Source organism: Phyllobates terribilis, unplaced genomic scaffold (genome assembly GCF_046119375.1).
Source record: "Phyllobates terribilis strain yellow unplaced genomic scaffold, ASM4611937v1 Scaffold_3__8_contigs__length_932513732, whole genome shotgun sequence".
Taxonomy (NCBI): domain Eukaryota; kingdom Metazoa; phylum Chordata; class Amphibia; order Anura; family Dendrobatidae; genus Phyllobates; species Phyllobates terribilis.
Genome location: NW_027362763.1, coordinates 336,043,147 through 336,060,471, shown reverse-complemented (window position 1 = coordinate 336,060,471; position 17,325 = coordinate 336,043,147). Strand labels below are relative to the sequence as shown.

Sequence of the window (17,325 nt, the reverse complement as noted above, 5' to 3'; positions counted from 1 at the left end):
TGTGGTTCAACTCTGAATGTGATTGATGGGGGATTCTTGGAAAACCTTAATTTAAAACCCAAACCTTTGTCATCCCCTATTGCCGTGGTTTCTGTCGATGGCTCTCCCTTGAAATGTGTTACTCACAAGGTTTATGAATTTCCCCTCACTATTAATGGTATTCACCAAGAAAATTTGGATTTGGTGGTATTAAATAATTTGCCTTCTCCAGTAGTTTTGGGGTTTCCCTGGTTAAAATTGCACAATCATTTACTGGATTGGTCTACCAATGAAATTAAGTCCTGGAGCCCTAAGTGTTATGACAAGTGTTGTAACGGGTGCATTGCTGCTGTGAATAAAGGGGAATTACCTGTACCTATTCAGGATTTTTGGAAAGTTTTTTCTGAGGAGGAGTCGCAAATTTTGCCTCCCCATAGAGACTACGATTGTACCATTGAATTTGTCCCTGGAGCGACTCTTCCTAAAAGTCGTTTATTTAATCTGACTATTCCTGAGAGAAAGGCTTAGGAGGAATACATACAGACGAGCTTGGCCGCCGGTCATATCAGACCCTCTAAGTCACCTGTGGCTGTTGGATTTTTTTTTGTTAAAAAAAAAAGGACGGCGGTTTACGTCCTTGTCTGGACTTTCGCAAGATTAATAAAATTACTGTACGCAATCCCTACCCACTGCCATTGATTCCTGATTTGTTTAACCAGTTAGTGGGGGCCAAGTGGTTCTCTAAAATTGATCTCCGGGGGGCATACAATTTGTTGCGCATGAAGGAGGGTGATGAATGGAAGACTGCTTTTAACACTCCTGTGGGTCATTTTGAGAATTTGGTTATGCCTTTTGGTCTTACCAATGCACCAGCATTTTTTCAGAATCTTATTAATGACATCCTTAGACCTTTGATCGGCAAAAATGTGGTTGTGTATTTGGATGACATTTTGATTTATTCGCCTGACCTGGAGTCTCATTGGCGGAGCGTACGTGAGGTATTGCAGTTATTGATTGACAATTCGCTTTTTGCTAAGCTGGAGAAATGCGAGTTCGCTGTACAGAGAATTAGTTTTTTGGGCTACATTATCTCCAGCGAGGGCTTTGAGATGGACCCAGTGAAAGTTCAAGCTGTGCAGGAATGGCCTAGGCCTATTGGTTTGAAATCGATACAGAGGTTTTTGGGTTTCGCCAATTATTACAGAAAATTCATTAAAAATTTTTCTATTATTGTTAAACCACTGACCGATCTCACCAGGAAAGGTTCTAATACAGTTCAGTGGACTACTGAGGCCATTGAAGCTTTTGTGTTTCTAAAGGAGAGGTTCAGCTCTGCCCCCATCCTTATGCAGCTTGATGTGACTAAGCCGTTTTTGGTTGAGGTTGATGCTTCTTCTGTGGGGGTCGGTGCGGTGTTGTCTCAGGAAAACAAGGATGGAGTACATCCCTGTGCTTTTTTTTCAAAAAAATTTTCTGAGACTGAACTTAATTACGATATTGGTAATCGGGAATTGCTGGCTATTAAACTCGCATTTGAACACTGGCGTCATCTCTTGGAAGGTGCCGATTTTCCCATTCAGGTTTTCACTGATCATAAAAATCTGATCTATCTTGATGCTGCTAAGCGCTTGAATGCCCTTCAGGCTAGGTGGGCACTTTTTTTTTTCGCGGTTTAATTTTTCCGTTACTTACATCCCGGGTACCAAGAATGTTAAAGCTGATGCGTTGTCTTGCAGCTTTTCTCCCATGGTCGGTGCTGAGGAGGAGGAGAGCATTTTACAAGAAGGTGTTGTGATTGCTGCTTTGGACTCCGTTTTGGAAGATGAGATTCTAAAAGCACAGGAGAATGCCCCATCTAACACTCCCCATGGGAGGTTGTTTGTGCCTAGGACCTTTTGGAGAGATTTGTTTGTTGAGTGTCATGAGTCTCGGTTGGCAGGTCATCCAGGAATTTCTGAGACTAAGAGACTTGTGGGTCGCAGTTTTTGGTGGCCTGGATGGCAGAAGGAGGTCATTAAGTGGGTGCGTCAAAGTACTGTGTGTGCTAGATCTAAGTCTTCACATACTCCTGCTGCGGGGTTGCTTTGCCCTCTGGAGGTTCCTAGTGCACCTTGGACACATCTGGCTATGGACTTTATTAATGACCTTCCCCCCTCTGAGGGTTTCACGGTCATCTGGGTGGTCGTGGACCGTTTTAGCAAGATGTGTCACTTGGTTCCCTTCATCAAACTGCCCTGCGCTAAGACACTCGCTAAGGCCTTTGTCAAGGAGATTGTCAAACTCCATGGTGTTCCTACTGACATTGTTTCTGATAGGGGACCTCAGTTCGCGGCTCATTTTTGGCGTGCCTTTTGTGACAGGTTGGGAGTTCATTTGTCATTTTCATCTGGATATCATCCTGAGTCTAATGGTCAGACAGAAAGGAAGAACCTGGATGTTGAGCAGTTTTTGCGTTGTTTTGTGGCAGACAATCAAGAGGGGTGGTCTGAGTTTCTGCCGCTTGCTGAATTTGCTCTTAACAACCATACATCCTCTTCGGCTGGGTGTTCGCCTTTTTTTTGTTGTTCTGGGAGACATCCGTCTTTTGGGTCATTCTCCAAATTGGTATCGGCTGTGCCTGAGGAGGAGAGTTATTCCGGTGATTTGGAAAGAGTTTGGACGGATGTGCGTGGTAATCTTCAGGAGGCTAACAAAAAATCTAAGAGGTACTTTGACAGGAAACGTCAAGAGGTTTTGTTTACGGTTGGTGACATGGTTTGGTTGTCCTCTAAGAATCTACGGTTGAGGATTCCTTCTAAAAAATTGGGTCCCAAGTTTGTAGGGCCCTTTAAGGTGCTTCAGGTAGTTAACCAATCTGCTGTTAGGTTGGAGGTTCCTACCTCTTGGAAGATTAATCCGGTGTTTCATGTTTCTCTATTGAAAAAAGCTTATGTATCAGATAGAGACGCCACTGCCACTGTTCCTCCCGTGATGGAGGACGGGGAATATGAAATTTCCCGCATCCTTAATTCTAGACGGTATAGAGGGAGTTAGAAGTATCTCGTCGCTTGGAAGGGTTTCGGTCCCGAGGATAAGTCATTGGTGAGGGCAGATGATGTTTCTGCTTCCAGACTTGTCAGAGCGTTTCACAAGAGGTTTCCTGATAAGCCTGGGCCTAGGGGATCCGGAGGATCCTCATAGAAGAGGGGGTACTGTTAGAACTCTCCTGTTAGGTTTTTTCTATTATGCTGGTCACATGACCTTTTTGCCTATTTAATCCTGCTCCGCCCTTCTGGCCTTGCTGGACTTCATTGTAAATTCTACTCTTAAGCTAGCCAGGTGCTTTGTTACCTTTCTCAGTCAGTTTAGCTAGGTCTTTTGACCTCTATGTTCTATGTTGTTTGTTTGTCTTTTTACTGCTACAATTTCTGCTAGGAGGTGTCCATCTTTCTCCCAGTCCCTAGTTCTTGTAGGGATCCCTTCCTTGCATCTATAGGTCTTCCTTCAGACTAGCTGAGGACTTTATCAGGTCTGATTGCAGGATCAGGTTCCCCGTTACATCGTAGGGATCTAGCTTAGTTCTATTGTAGGGACAGATCTCCTGTCTTTCCTTAGTGCTTGTAGCAGATCACAACAATGAGCCTGTGATATATCCGTAAAAGAATGGAAAGCACACGAACCAAAAAAACTAACACCGGCTTTCCCCTTCCCCTGAAACATGAAATCTCTCTAGTTATGCAGTGACAAAAAACATGTATCGCTGCTGAAGAAGTCATTTAGTGCCACTCAGCACTAGGAAATCTGATACAATGACTGATATTCCCCGTACACCCACATAACTGGAATAACTGCAATGAACGACAAATATGACATTTTCTTTTTATTCCCGGCAGTAATGCCGCAGTAACTAACACTTGTTATACACGACACATGACACAGAAAAGTCCGCTCCAATTACTCATAATCAGGAATTCCAACCCACCCCCCATAAAAACAACTTTCTATTTCGAAAGCTATAAAAGCAACAGTGTTTTAATGGCGAAGGCCTAATATAAACCCACATTATATTTAGTAGATGGGCGAGAGCCTCCTTAAATATTTCATCCATACTATTCAAAAGCTCGTTTCTTTCCTTCTGACTGCTCGGTTTGTTTCATCTTAGCTGGTGGAAATACAGAGATGTGTCTGATAGGGCACTTCTAATGAATATATACTTCATGATAAACAGTTGTTAGAACTGTATTCATTGGCAAATGATGGGAAAAACTCACACAAGTCAGCAGCAATGTCCGTTCTTTAAGTATGTGGAAACACTTCAAGCCTGGCAGCTGGCAGAGCAGCGAGAATGTGTTAAGCCTGTATTGAGAATATGAAGCAAAGATTGTTAGCTCCAACAGATCCCACAGGGGAACCTCCATTACGTGCATTCCTACACATCCTGCAACTCATGTTAACATACATTACAGGGGAAATTCAGACTCTTCAGCCAGTGCAGCGGAACAAATGCTTGGAAAATCTGACCAAACCGTGCAATACGACAATCGACAGACACCATAGAGTGCAAAAGATGAAGAACAGGTACTGGATAATTTGCTATAAAATGACATATATTTCCATAAACACATCGCCTACTCATAGGCCTATAGATAATTATGTCAGCAATGGAATCTAGATATTAGATACATTGTTATTCCAGTCCCCAGACAGATCAGATTATACCAGAAAAGTACTTTTTAAAAGAGCTACCGAATCTACAAACCTATCATTTACTATAATATGTATGTGGCATTTAAAGGTAAACTCTTTCGACATGCAAAGTCAACCAAACATCGTACCACATGGCATTAATTGTTGATATGTAGGTGATTAGTAAGTTCATGTTTATTCATGCAAACATCAATGGTGGTCACTTGCTTACTAATCACCGGCATATCAACAACTCTAAGCTTTTCATACATATTTAGATACTACTTGATAATTAAACTTGTCAGTGACACTAAATGGATGGATGTTTTTATTTTAACCCATGTTTTTAATTATATTGAAGTTTTGTTTTTATTAAGTAGAGCTTCCATGACAATGAAGGTTGGACTGATGGGAGGATCTACGGGGAGTGGTCTACAATTAGCTCATTATAAATAGTACCCTATCTACTCTGGTTGTCTATGCATATCTCTCTTTTTTATGGCTTGATAAAGGCCCTGCATGGCCGAAATGTTGCGATTTTTCTGTACTAAAAGTTACCAGAAGGAGGACATCTGGTGCCCTGGTTACTGGATATCTCTGTATTGCTACAACCTTGTGGAGCGTTACACCAAGTGTGTATGGACAACAGAGTGGTGCACAGGACTCCTCTATTGCAAGCACAGTGCTGATATCTCGCTGACCTGGAAGTGCCGGCAGTCAGGGCTTCAGTGTACTCCTGCCTGAAAGACACAAGTACAATTGAAAACTTGGAGCCTGTGTGTTTAACCTATTTACACTTCTCTTCTCATGCTGATAGCCGAGTCAGAGAACGGCCGATCTCCACTCCAGGGGGCAGCAAAATGCAACCGCTAGGGAGACACCACATACTGCTGCATCATGTGGCTGCGTCCAGGGCAAATGCCACACCTGCCCCTCCTAGATATGTCCCTGCTCAAGTCATGCCTGTCTGTGCTCATTAGATCCATTTAAAGCTAGTGAAAAAAAAATTATTTTATTGAAATGTAGCAGGAATTTTAGAATGGTACTGTGACACTAGTCAATACTCATAGACATTATGATAACAAACACTGCACTTCCGGGTATACGTCGGTGCACAAGTAGGACCCCAATCCTTTAAACAGTGTAAGAAAGACTTGCCACTCACTTCTTCACATAGACTGAAATATTTTATTGTTCATAGTGGCCACTTGCCTGAGCAGTGGATACTGCAGGCACCTTTCCAGTGCTGCCTGCTGCAGAGTAAACAACTCCCAGATGACTGATGAAGGTCTTACCGACCGAAACATCTTGAATCTGGAATTTCTATGAACAATAAAACATTTCAGTCTATGTGAAGAAGCAAGTGCCAAGTCTTTCTTACACTACTCATAGACAGGCCGTGAGGGAGAGAAGTCAGATGTTCCGGGGTCAGTACCAAGAGATCACGTAGTAAACTAAGGGAAAAGACAAAGGGGTAAGTCAGGTCACAGTCCAGTTTCAGAATACCAGAGAAAAAGCGGATCTAAGCAAAAGGGCAAAACAAACAAGTACTCAGAACACAATCCAAAAGTCAGGCAGCAGTAGATCAGAACTCACAGCACATGAAGCAGGCAAACATACACCAAAAATCAGAAGCTTTGACTGGTAGTGATCTGGGCCAGACAGTTCACCTAAATAGCAAAGCAATTACTAAGAATAGGGAGCATCTGGAGAAATCTCTGCACCTCCCAGTCTCAGATAGGTCAACTAAGCTGTCAATCAAAGCACCAACAGCTCAGCATGCTCCAGCACTGGATAGGATGACAGAGCTGTCCATCACTGAGTCCCAGAAGCACTGGGAGGAATCATGACAGGTAGGCAACAGCTTTAGCAATGAGTCACAGGTAGTGCTGCTAAGTAGAAGATAATTTTCCTTGCCTAAAGCTTTAAAAGGCATTGTAAAATATAAAAAAATAAGGGACACAAAAAAAAAATTATAGAAAAATATTTCACAGATAAAAATGCACATTTCATGTAAAAACAAAATTAACAAAAAGAAGTACACATAAGGTATTTATTACCCCTGCAATCAAAACAACTCGATCTATAAAACTGTCACAATATAGTGAACATTGTACAACAACAACAAAAAAAAAACACAGCTGAAATGCTACTTTTCAGCATTTTGTTGCAGAAAAAGTAGAATAAAACACTATGAAAAAGTTATTTGTAAAGAAAAATTGTGTTACTGAAAAAATCATCTCGTCCCACAAAATACAAAAATAAAGTTTTAACAAGGCTCAGTTATCAGAAAAATCAAAAAAAAATTATAGCTCTCAGAATATTGTGATGCAAAAATAAATATTTTTTTTATAAAAAAATTGTTCTTTGTGAGAAAAAGCCGCAAAACATAAAAAAAACTACAGTTGTGCTCAAAAGTTTACATATCCCGGCAGAGTTTTTCCTTTCTTGGCCTTGTTTCAGAGAATATGAATGATAACAAAACTTTTTCTCCATTCATGGTTATTGGTTGGATGAAGCCATTTATTGTCAAACTACTGGGTTTTCTCTTTTTAAATCTTAATGACAACCAAAAACATCCAAATGACCCTGATCAAACTATTCTAGTAAAAACTGTGCTCCAAATGTCAAATGGCTCGCCTTAGCCTAGCTGTGTGCTTCTACAGTAGCTTACAACCACATACTTTCCCCCCTATATGAATTCACTGAGGGTGTAGTTTGGTAAATAGATTTACTGTTGCAGGGTTCTGCTGTTCTAGCAACTCAGGGGTTCTGTTAATATGACATGGCACCCTAACAATACAAGAAAAATCAGCACTCCAAAATGGCACTCCTTCCCTTCTGAGTGCTTCTGTGTTGCTGAACAGTATTTTCTGTTTCTTTTAACCTTTATAATAAACATTTCAAGAATTATGCTGATATAAAATAGGCATATAGTACAACTATTCTGTGTGGTGTGACAATCTAATATATATAATCGTCTTATCCCGTCTGTCTGCCTGTCCGTCTGTCCAGGAAATCCCGCGTCGCTGATTGGTCCGGCCGCGGCCAATCAGCGACGCGGGATTTCAGAAAAAGATGGCGGCCGTTAGCGGCTCATCTGCCAGATGGAGGTCAGCGGCGATGCAGCCGGGAGATGAGCAGCGCTAGCTGCTGGCAGCACAAGTAACCCGACGGGCGGCGCCGCAGACCTCCATGCGGCTACCGTCGGGAGATCAGCGGCTTGGCCCGCTGATCTCCTGACGGCAAGTGTGAAGGGAGGACCGGTGAGCGGCGCCGCCGGTCGGGATACTTCAGCTGCGAGCAGCCAACCATCTCCCTGCTCTTCGCAGCAGAAGTGCCCGCACAGGCAACGCCGCTGACCGGTCCTCAGAAATACGATTCGCTGATTTGTCGCGGCCGCCGGCTCCGGTCCTCATTAACACGGTTCGCTGATTGGTCGCGGCCGCGACCAATCAGCGATATTGGCGCCAAATTTAAACACCGCTCTGCTGATTGCGCCTGGTGGGCCGCATACATGTTCTAGAATACCCGATGCGTTAGAATCGGGCCACCATCTAGTCTATTATAATAGCATACAAGTTCATTATTTAAAAATCGTGGAATTTTAAACATTTTTTTGCTAAAATTCGGATAAATTTACAATTGACGTACAATGTGTCACGAAAAAACAGTCTCAGAATCTCTGTAATATGTAGAAGCATTACAGAGTTATTACCACATAAAGTGACACATGTCAAATTTAAAAAAATTGGCCTGGTCAGAAAGGTGAAAATAGGCTTTGCCAGGAAGGGGTTAAAACCATAAAGAAGTTATGCCAAATGTAACGCTTACATTTGTATTTGGCAATATGGCACTTTAAAAAAAAACTGCAGCATGTCTCGTAAAAAAAGCAAAAAAGCAAAAATGAAGCTTATGAGGAAAAAAAACTTTTGGATGTTAACGCTATTATTGAATAAACCAAAAAAAAAACATCTGGTCGTCGCAACATATGCATCATAAGAATCTCATTGTGTATATGTACACTACCATTCAAAAGTTTGGGGTCATTTAGAAATGTCATTATTTTTGAAAGAAAAGCACATTTTTTTCAATGAAGATAACATTAAATGAATCAGAAATACACTCTATATATTGTTAATGTGGTAAATGACTATTCTAGCTGCAAACGTCTTGTTTTTATTGCAATATCTACATAGGTCAATAGAGGCCCATTTCCAATAACCACCACTCCAGTGTTTTAATGGTACATTATGTTTGCTAACTGTGTAAGAAGGCTATTGGATGTTTAGAAAACCCTAGAAAACCCTTGAACAAGTATGTTAGCCCAGGTTAGCCCAGCTGAAAACAGTTTGGCTGATTTGAGAAGCTATAAAATTGACCTTCCTTTGAGCTAGTTGAGAATCTGGAGCATTACATTTGTTTGTTCTATGAAACTCTCAAAATGGCCAGAAAAAGAGAACTTTCATGTGAAACTCGACAGTCTATTCTTGTTCTTAGAAATGAAGGCTATTCCATGTGAGAAATTGCCAAGAAACTGAAGATTTCCTACAACAGTGTGTACTACTCCCTTCAGAGGAGAGCACAAACAGGCTCTAACCATAGTAGAAAGAGAAGTGGGAGGCCCCGCTGCACAACTGAGCAACAAGACAAGTACATTCTTTGACGAAAGCAAAGTTTGAAGGAGAAAATTATACTTTCAAATAAAAATCATTATTTCTAACCTTGTGAATGTCTGGACTATATTTTCTAATCATTTTGCAACTCCTTTGATAAATAAAAGTATGAGTTTTCATGGAAAACACAAAATTGTCTGGGTGACCCCAAACTTTTGAACGGTAGTGTACGTGCATATTTTACTTTAGTTTGTTCTATGTATATATCTGCATAATGTATTAATTCATGTATAATGTATTAGCATGTGTGTATTTTATATGTCCTTGCGCATATGTATGTACTATATATAAGCATGCTTAATGTGCCAAGGCATGAATAATTGTATATTATTTTATGTGTGCCTAATGTGCTTATGAATTGAAATGTGCAGCATAAACGCAGGTGGGCATGGACATGGGCCCTTCAATCTTAGTGTTTGACCCTGATGACACACAAAGTTCTAAGGGCCCAACTGTATCTATACATGGTACAGTTCTGATTTTGTGCAAAACCAAATAAATAGAGTAGAGACGAGTGAATCATTTGAAATTCGAAATAACCAGCTTCGACAAATTTTCCTAAATAGTTTGGTTTGCAGCAAATACATTTTTGTTGAATCGCAATACTGCCTCTAATTACCCGAAAAATACATGTATAACACTATGAAGTCTCATAAGATTGTAATAAACCCCTTTTGAGCTCTTTAATATAAACTCAGCCTACTTAATGTCTACGTCACCTCAACCAATTTGGCCAGGGAAAACAGATTTCAACCAGTTATACAGTTATAACCGATATCGGTATTTTTTGTGGCATGTACGGGTCTAATAATCAACTATTACAACAAGGAAGTGTGCAAAAAATATCTTTAAAAAATCTTTAGTAGTGTTTGCAGTATGTGAATAATAAAAAAAAAAAAAAGGCGTTATTAAGGTGCTGTTACTGCAGTAAATTCACAGTTCCACTGACTCTGCAGATACGGCACCTCCCTATATCACTTGAATGTTAGAATTTCTGTTCACGGAATAAGGAGTACACAACAATCAGACTTAAGCCTTTTACTATATCCATGTGGAATGAGCTGTGCACTCTGACCTCCTAAACCTAATCTATAAAATTCTAAAATGGCGCTCCTGGGCTGTCCTTCATCTTTTAGAGCGGTGCGATAGTCCGTGCTGATTGACTGTGTTAAACCATGTGATATAATAGAAAAGAAAACAGCCTTATCAACACCAGATTACCAAAGCACAAGCAGGATGCAGCAGATCCCCATGATAAAGGCAGGGGCAGCACAGGAGCAAAATACGGATTCAACAGCCACTCACTAACCTACCAATACAGTTGCGTGTGATGCACAGTGTCTAGCTTAGAGCCTATTGATGATACCCATACTATTAGATCAGTCGGGCTGCCCTGCACTATATAAGTGAACCCTGCAAGCCAGGCACTGTGCCTCACACGTATCTGTGTGACTGGTGCCCTATGCAAGCCCCATCTGTATGCATTTTTAATACTACACAGCCACCTTCTCCATGAATTGCTAGGTTAGTGAGTGGCTATTGAATCAGTATTTTGCACCTGTGCTGCCCCCGCCTTTATCATGAGGGTCTGCCGCATCCTGCTAGTGCTTTGGTAATCTGACCTGGTGCTGGTAAGACTACTTTCTTTTGTTATATCACTGTCTGGCAGCTGCAGTCTTCAGCAGTCAGGAAAACGGTGGCATGCATTTTTTTTCGGTCATCCTCGTAAATTGAATTGCAAATTATTCGGATTCGCAAGGACCTGGGAATTTCAAGAAATTTGTCTCAAAGTCGATCTGAAGTGGATCAATCCCCTCATCTCTAAGACCTCAGTCAGACATCCGTATTTCACATTGTGATTTTCACAGATAGAACACGTACCCATTAAAGTCTATGGGGTTGGTCACATGTCCGTGGATTTTTTTGCGAAAATTATGGAGACATGTCCATTTTTTAAAACAGTACCAATACAAGTTTATGGTCCATGAAAATTGCATGCATCATTTTCGGGCTAGTATGCCTACTGGAGGAGGACAAACTATAATGGTGCCGACAGAGTCAACGTGTACTCGGATGTGCATCTTTTTTGAGCATATACGCCTACTGAAGGCGGACATCCAGATGCACTCGACTATTTCTGGGTGTCCGCCTCCAGTAACCCGAAAATGATGCACATCAGAGCACACGTTGACTCTGTCGGCACCATTATAGTCAATGGCCCCATCGATGCACACATTCAAATCCCATTTTGTGGGGGGGGGGGGTACTGGATGGAAGCCTTGACGGAACCAATGAAGTGGGCAAAAATACTGTGTGAAAACACCTTTATAAAGGGTTTTTCCTTTTCCGCATTGCCAATATTAATTCTTCATAAATTAATGCTCTATCAGATGCCTGATTATGTAGCCATTATCACTAAAAGTAATTCTGTACATCACATGGACCACCATTCTGTAGAACACAGGGACTTTGTATGATTCTGTGCATTTTAATGATATATGGTAGATATATGACATGATATACGGTACTTTCTGAATTCTACTGGTTTACTGTTACCAGAGAACAACACATTGTGGGGGTTACAAGATATCAGTTACAGAGTTAGAAATATGCTGTCAAGTTACAAAGTCAGGCAATGGATTTCAAGAGTCCCCAACAGAGTGGTAAGTGGATAAAACCATTGTTTTTTGGTGGTGCTGTGCTCACAAAGGAATCCTTCGGGTAAATTAACGGATTAATTGATCTAATCTAGATAATTCTCAATCATTGATAATTATTAATTGAAGCAAAATTACACAAACAGTAAACTTTATCTGTAAAACATAATCAAAAGCTTTAACGTTATCACAGCTAAGTGACTGATTATTGTTCCTTTATGATTGAGTGATACTAAATAAAATGTACAATATACTCAAGTTCTCATTTAAGGCATGAGTTTGACATATACATTGTGAAGTTCTTCTAATGTTTACCATGGATACGGTATATGTAGCATAGTTTAATATGTCACTCATAGGATTCAATTTGAAAAGAAAAAAAGAAACCAACAAATTTAAAACGAAAGAAAATAAGTGGACCAATGTATACCATCTTGATACTCTAAGAAGTTTATAAAATTTGCCTCATAGAAGGAAATGGGATAGCATAAAAGACATCTATAATATAACGCTGCAAGTGTCCCTTTGTCTGAAACCTCTATTGACTGCGCATGCGCGACACGCAGTCTGGCTTCAGACAGAAGAACGCATGGAGCCATTACAGGTAAGAGGAGTGTATGGCGCCGGAGATACATAACAGGATAGGGATGAGGAGTGCCATGAATACCAAGATTGGGGATGAGGGGTACCATGCATACCAGGATTAGGGATGAAGAAGCTATGAATACCAGGATGAGGGATTGAGTACCATACATACCAGGATTGGGGGATGAGGGGTGCCATACATACCAGGATTGGGATGAGGGGTGCCATGTATATCAAATTTGGGATGAGGGGGCCATGCATACCAGGATTGGGGATGAGGGGTGCCATGCATACCAGGATTGGGGGTGAGGGGTGCTATGCATACCAGGATTCGGGGTGAGGGGTGCCATGCATACCAGGATTAGTGGTGAGGGGTGCCATGCATACCAGGATAGGGATGAGCGCAGCACATAACATGATGAAGGAACAGGATTGGGGAGCACAAATACCAGAATGGGGGCAGCACAAATACCAGGATGGGGGCAGCACAAATACCAGCATGGGAGACCATATACCAATAAAAATGCTCGTCATCCGGGCGCAGAATAGGCTCAATAGCTAGTTTAATAATAATTCCATATCGCTCCACCACTGAAGCTCTGACCAGTTGTTGTTTTATGTTGCAAGTGTCGCCTCTAAAGCCGATTGGCCAATTTGAGTATCTATGCTAGAATGGCAGGGAACTAAAAGGGTTTGCACCAACTATACAAGTTATCAATGCCATGGATATCAAAAAAATAAAATCAATTTTGGAACAAATCAAGCCAGACATGTCACTTGAAGCAAGGATCACCAAACTACGATTTACCTACTTTGGACACTTCATAGGAAGAGAGCAATCACTGGAGAAGGACATCATGGTTGGAAGTATAGAAGGAACAAAGGCGAAGAGGAAGACCAGTACCCAATTACATGATACTATCAAGATAACAGCGGAGAAGACCCTGGTGGACCTATCTAGGCTTGCACAAGATCGATCTTCCTACAGATCCTTCATCCATCAAGTCACCATAGCTCGAGATCAAGCCAAAGGCTGTTTATTAATTATAATATAAGTTATCCTCTACTCATAGCATAGAAGATAAGTTACTGATTGCTCTAGGTCAGAGTGATAGGTAGTACAGTACCTGGTCATCTCCAGCAGTCCCACAGAGAATGATCAAAGAAGCAGAGAAGTACCGGTATATGCTAGACTTTACCTCTATTTATTTGGGGCACTGTAGAATTTTGTTCCCAGGATTGGTGGAGGTCCCAGCGGTCAGCTCCTCAGTGATCAGTAAATTAACACTATTCTAAGGCTAAGGCTTTTAGAGATAAGTACGGTATTTATTTTTTATTTTATCACATTTCCTGTTAGGCTAATCTTTAAAAACAAATCTAGCCTAAACTGCATTATTTTATATAAGGACGATATATGTCAGCAGGAGAAGTAGTGGTTTTGATTATCCTGGTTTAATGTTTGGTTGTTTATCCCATTCACACAAAATAGAATATTACCCTCCAGAGTTTTATACCATTAAATGCTATACGCAAATCCACTTTATGGAGAAGCTTGATCAAGCCTGGTGCTGGATCTTATCAGCTGCTGCAAAGCAGATTAGCATGAAATTCATTCCAACGCTACTTCCTGTGCAGACGGCTCAGCATGCTCTAATGGGGCAAAAAACAGACAACTGTCTGTAGAATTAGTCTCACAAGGTGCATGAAATTAGTGAATCAGTCATAATGCCAACAGATGGAAGTCATAATTCTATGCCACAACATTATTAAAAAATGATATATGAGCAGCCATTATCATTAATCAGTAAAGGGAATATATTCTTATTGTCTTGTTAGATTGTCTCTAAAACAATGTAAAATTATTTATAGCATCAAAAGTCTATCAAAGAGTTTTTGTTTTAAAGAAATTAATGTTGAAACAATGGTAAAAAGCACAAAGTAACCCTGTCACACAGAGGACTGATTTTTATGGGCTGCCAAATAGTTGACTTTGCCCTGTAAACCACACTGAAAATAACTTCTACAATTCAAAGAATTTTAAATCTGACATTTAGCAATAATTTAGTAATATTTGGTGCTCCAAAACTTTGGCATAGACACGGGGGTCATTTTTTGCTCTTGTTAAGATTAGATGCTTGAAACTGTCAGAATTTTCAGTGGTTAGCACTGCAGCCTTGCAGCGCTGGGGTCCTGGGTTCAAATCCCACCAAGGACAACATCTGCAAGGAGTTTGTATGTTCTGACTGTGCTTGTGTGGGTTTCTTCTGGGTTCTCCGGTTTCCTCCCACATTACATAGACATACTGATAGGGAATCTAGATTGTGAGCCCCATAGGGGACAGGGATGACAGTGTATGTAAAGCGCTGTGGAATATGATAGCGCTATATAATTAATGCATAATAGTAATAATTTTAGAATTCTAGGATTATACGGAAGTATGCAAATTGTCTTTTCAGAGAGGAAGAGGACTAGAACTGTAGTGCCACCTATTAGAAGTAGCAATCCTAAAAGTCAATATCGACCCTTTAATGAGCCTTGTAACATGACTTAAGATAAAAGAAAGAACCAGAACCTCAATTTGCAGAAACTGTGTTTTGCTGTACTGCTCCTCATCAGTGCAAAGCGTGAGATTTGGTTTGGCTGGGTGAGAGGCGTCAGACCGGTATCCAAGAGGTAGCGTTTCTCCTTGCGGAGAGTGACATGTTAATCATGTCAAGGTGAGTAGACTTTTAAGCCGCAATGCTCCTCTGGGAAATATGCAAAATTGTCTCTTCAGAGAAGAAGAGGGCTAGAACTGTAGTGCCACCTATAGGAAGTAGCAATCCTAAAAGTCAATATCAACCCTTTAACGAGCCTTGTCGCATGACTTAGGATAAAAACCAGAACCTCAATTTGCAGACACCTTATCCTAAGTCATGTGACAAGGCTCGTTAAAGGGTTGATATTTACTTTTAGGATTGCTACTTCCTGTAGGTGGCCCTAGAGTTCTAGTCCTCTTCCTCTCTGAAGAGACAATTTGCATATTTTCCAGAGGAGCATTGCGGCTTAGAAGTCTCCTCACCTTGAAATGCTTAACGTTACCCCTTAGATACAGGATTATACAGAGAATTTGGAGATCATTATGAGAAAAAAAGAATTATGAAAAAGTTAATTCAGAATTTTAGACCCAATTAGGTAAAAACGCTGGGAATTTACTTTAGGTTTACTTGCTTCAATGGTCTGCCTACAAAGCAAATCAGATAAGGGTACTGGTCAAAGTTCTTTAGGTTATAGTCCTTTTTTGTTAAATAAAATTCACTTTTAAAGTTTGTTATTCTTATAAAGAACAAACAAAAATACATAGCAGCTATTGCCCAGAGTGGAGGCACCTACTTGGCATCAAAGTCATCTAATGATTGGGGTCCATTGGTGTCTTCTCTATACACATACTATGCAGGTCTCAAGTACTGGGAACCCGCTCTATATAAAAAACTATTTGCTTGAAATCTAGAAGCAGAAAACACACAACTTTACTGTTCCAATGGATTTGATAAATAATTTCTCAAGGGAATTCCCCTCTCACCACTTCCATTGGTAGAGGTGCAGGTCTTAGCCAATGTTGCCCCTTGCTCCAGAAATCCAAGGGTTTTGCACAAAGAGAAGCAAAGTGATACATAATGTTAAGTCCACACTTGTGCGTTTGCCCTGGACAACGCTGATAGGGTAAACCAATGGTCGGATAAGAGACTAGTGAGCATTGTCCTCTTTTATCAAGTTACCGGCCTATTTACATATGAGCATAATTAAAGGGGTTTTCAGTTTTCAGAAAACCTCTATCCCTTGGCTGCAGTTTGTTTGAAAAAAAAGGACACAGCACTTTACTCACCCTCCCGGGGTCCAACGGTGAGTTTGCGCCACTGCTCCCAGTATCTGTTAATGTCTGGAGTGCTAACATCAGGTTAACGGCAGTGCAGAAAATCAGAAGTTGGTCCACCCCAGTAGATGGTATGAGGCACTCAGAGCCACAGAGCTCAATTAATGATTGCAGTGCTGTAGACAATAACAGACAGTGGGAGCAGCGACAGAGTGTGAAGGGGTGGTGGGAGTCCCACTCCTCTATAGAACTGTTTAGTAACTGTGTGTTGCAGACATAATAAAATGTGTTATTTATGATATAGCCATTAGATGGCAGCAGGTTGCATGTTGATACTATGGCCCCCTGTATGTTAGCTGGGGTACACAGTGTTAACTAGCTGAGGGATCTCTGGGAGATTAGATTCGGCCATCATAGTTAAGAAGGAGCAGTGAGAAAGGAGAGACAGAGAAGAAGAGAGATGGGTGTGTGTGGGAGAAACAAGGAGGATTAACAGGAGCGGGCACACCACAGTAGAATCCATACTCTAAAGGTCAATTTGTGGATCCTGGCCTCTTCCAGCAGATAGTCAGTAGCGGACGTGCCAGGACTAGGGAGTCTCAGGAGCGAGGTAGTCCCTGTTAGAGTCGAGTATTGGGAGCCGTGGGGTGAAGCAGGAGCTTCCCCACATGTAAGTCCAGAGGCAGTTTCCCCTAGGGCCGAGCCACACCGTGAAGAGCACTGTGTGGGGATTGAGACTGTGCTTTACCATCTGTGAATGTCATGATTTGCAACCAGTGTTGTATCTGTAATCCCCTGTTTTTCAAGGCCGTGCTGAAGAAGTAAACTGGACTGTTTTTTTTTTAACAAACCAAAGAGACTCCCACAACACACAGCCCAGAGTACAGCACACCACACACGCCCAGGGACA

The 17,325-nt window shown here is 41.2% G+C and overlaps 1 protein-coding gene across 3 annotated transcripts in view; it reads right to left on the bottom strand.

Annotated features, from left to right (window-relative positions):
* P3H2 (prolyl 3-hydroxylase 2) overlaps positions 1-17,325 on the bottom strand; it is a 247,026-nt gene that overhangs the window by 177,795 nt on the left and 51,906 nt on the right. Inside the window, exon 1 of one of the 3 annotated variants that reach the window (XM_073675170.1) lies at positions 4,230-4,250. The exons of the other annotated variants lie outside the window; for them this stretch is intronic. The gene's annotated coding sequence lies outside the window, so the exon portion shown is untranslated. Of the gene's footprint in view, positions 1-4,229; positions 4,251-17,325 lie in introns of those variants that run through there. 3 annotated transcript variants of the gene reach the window in all.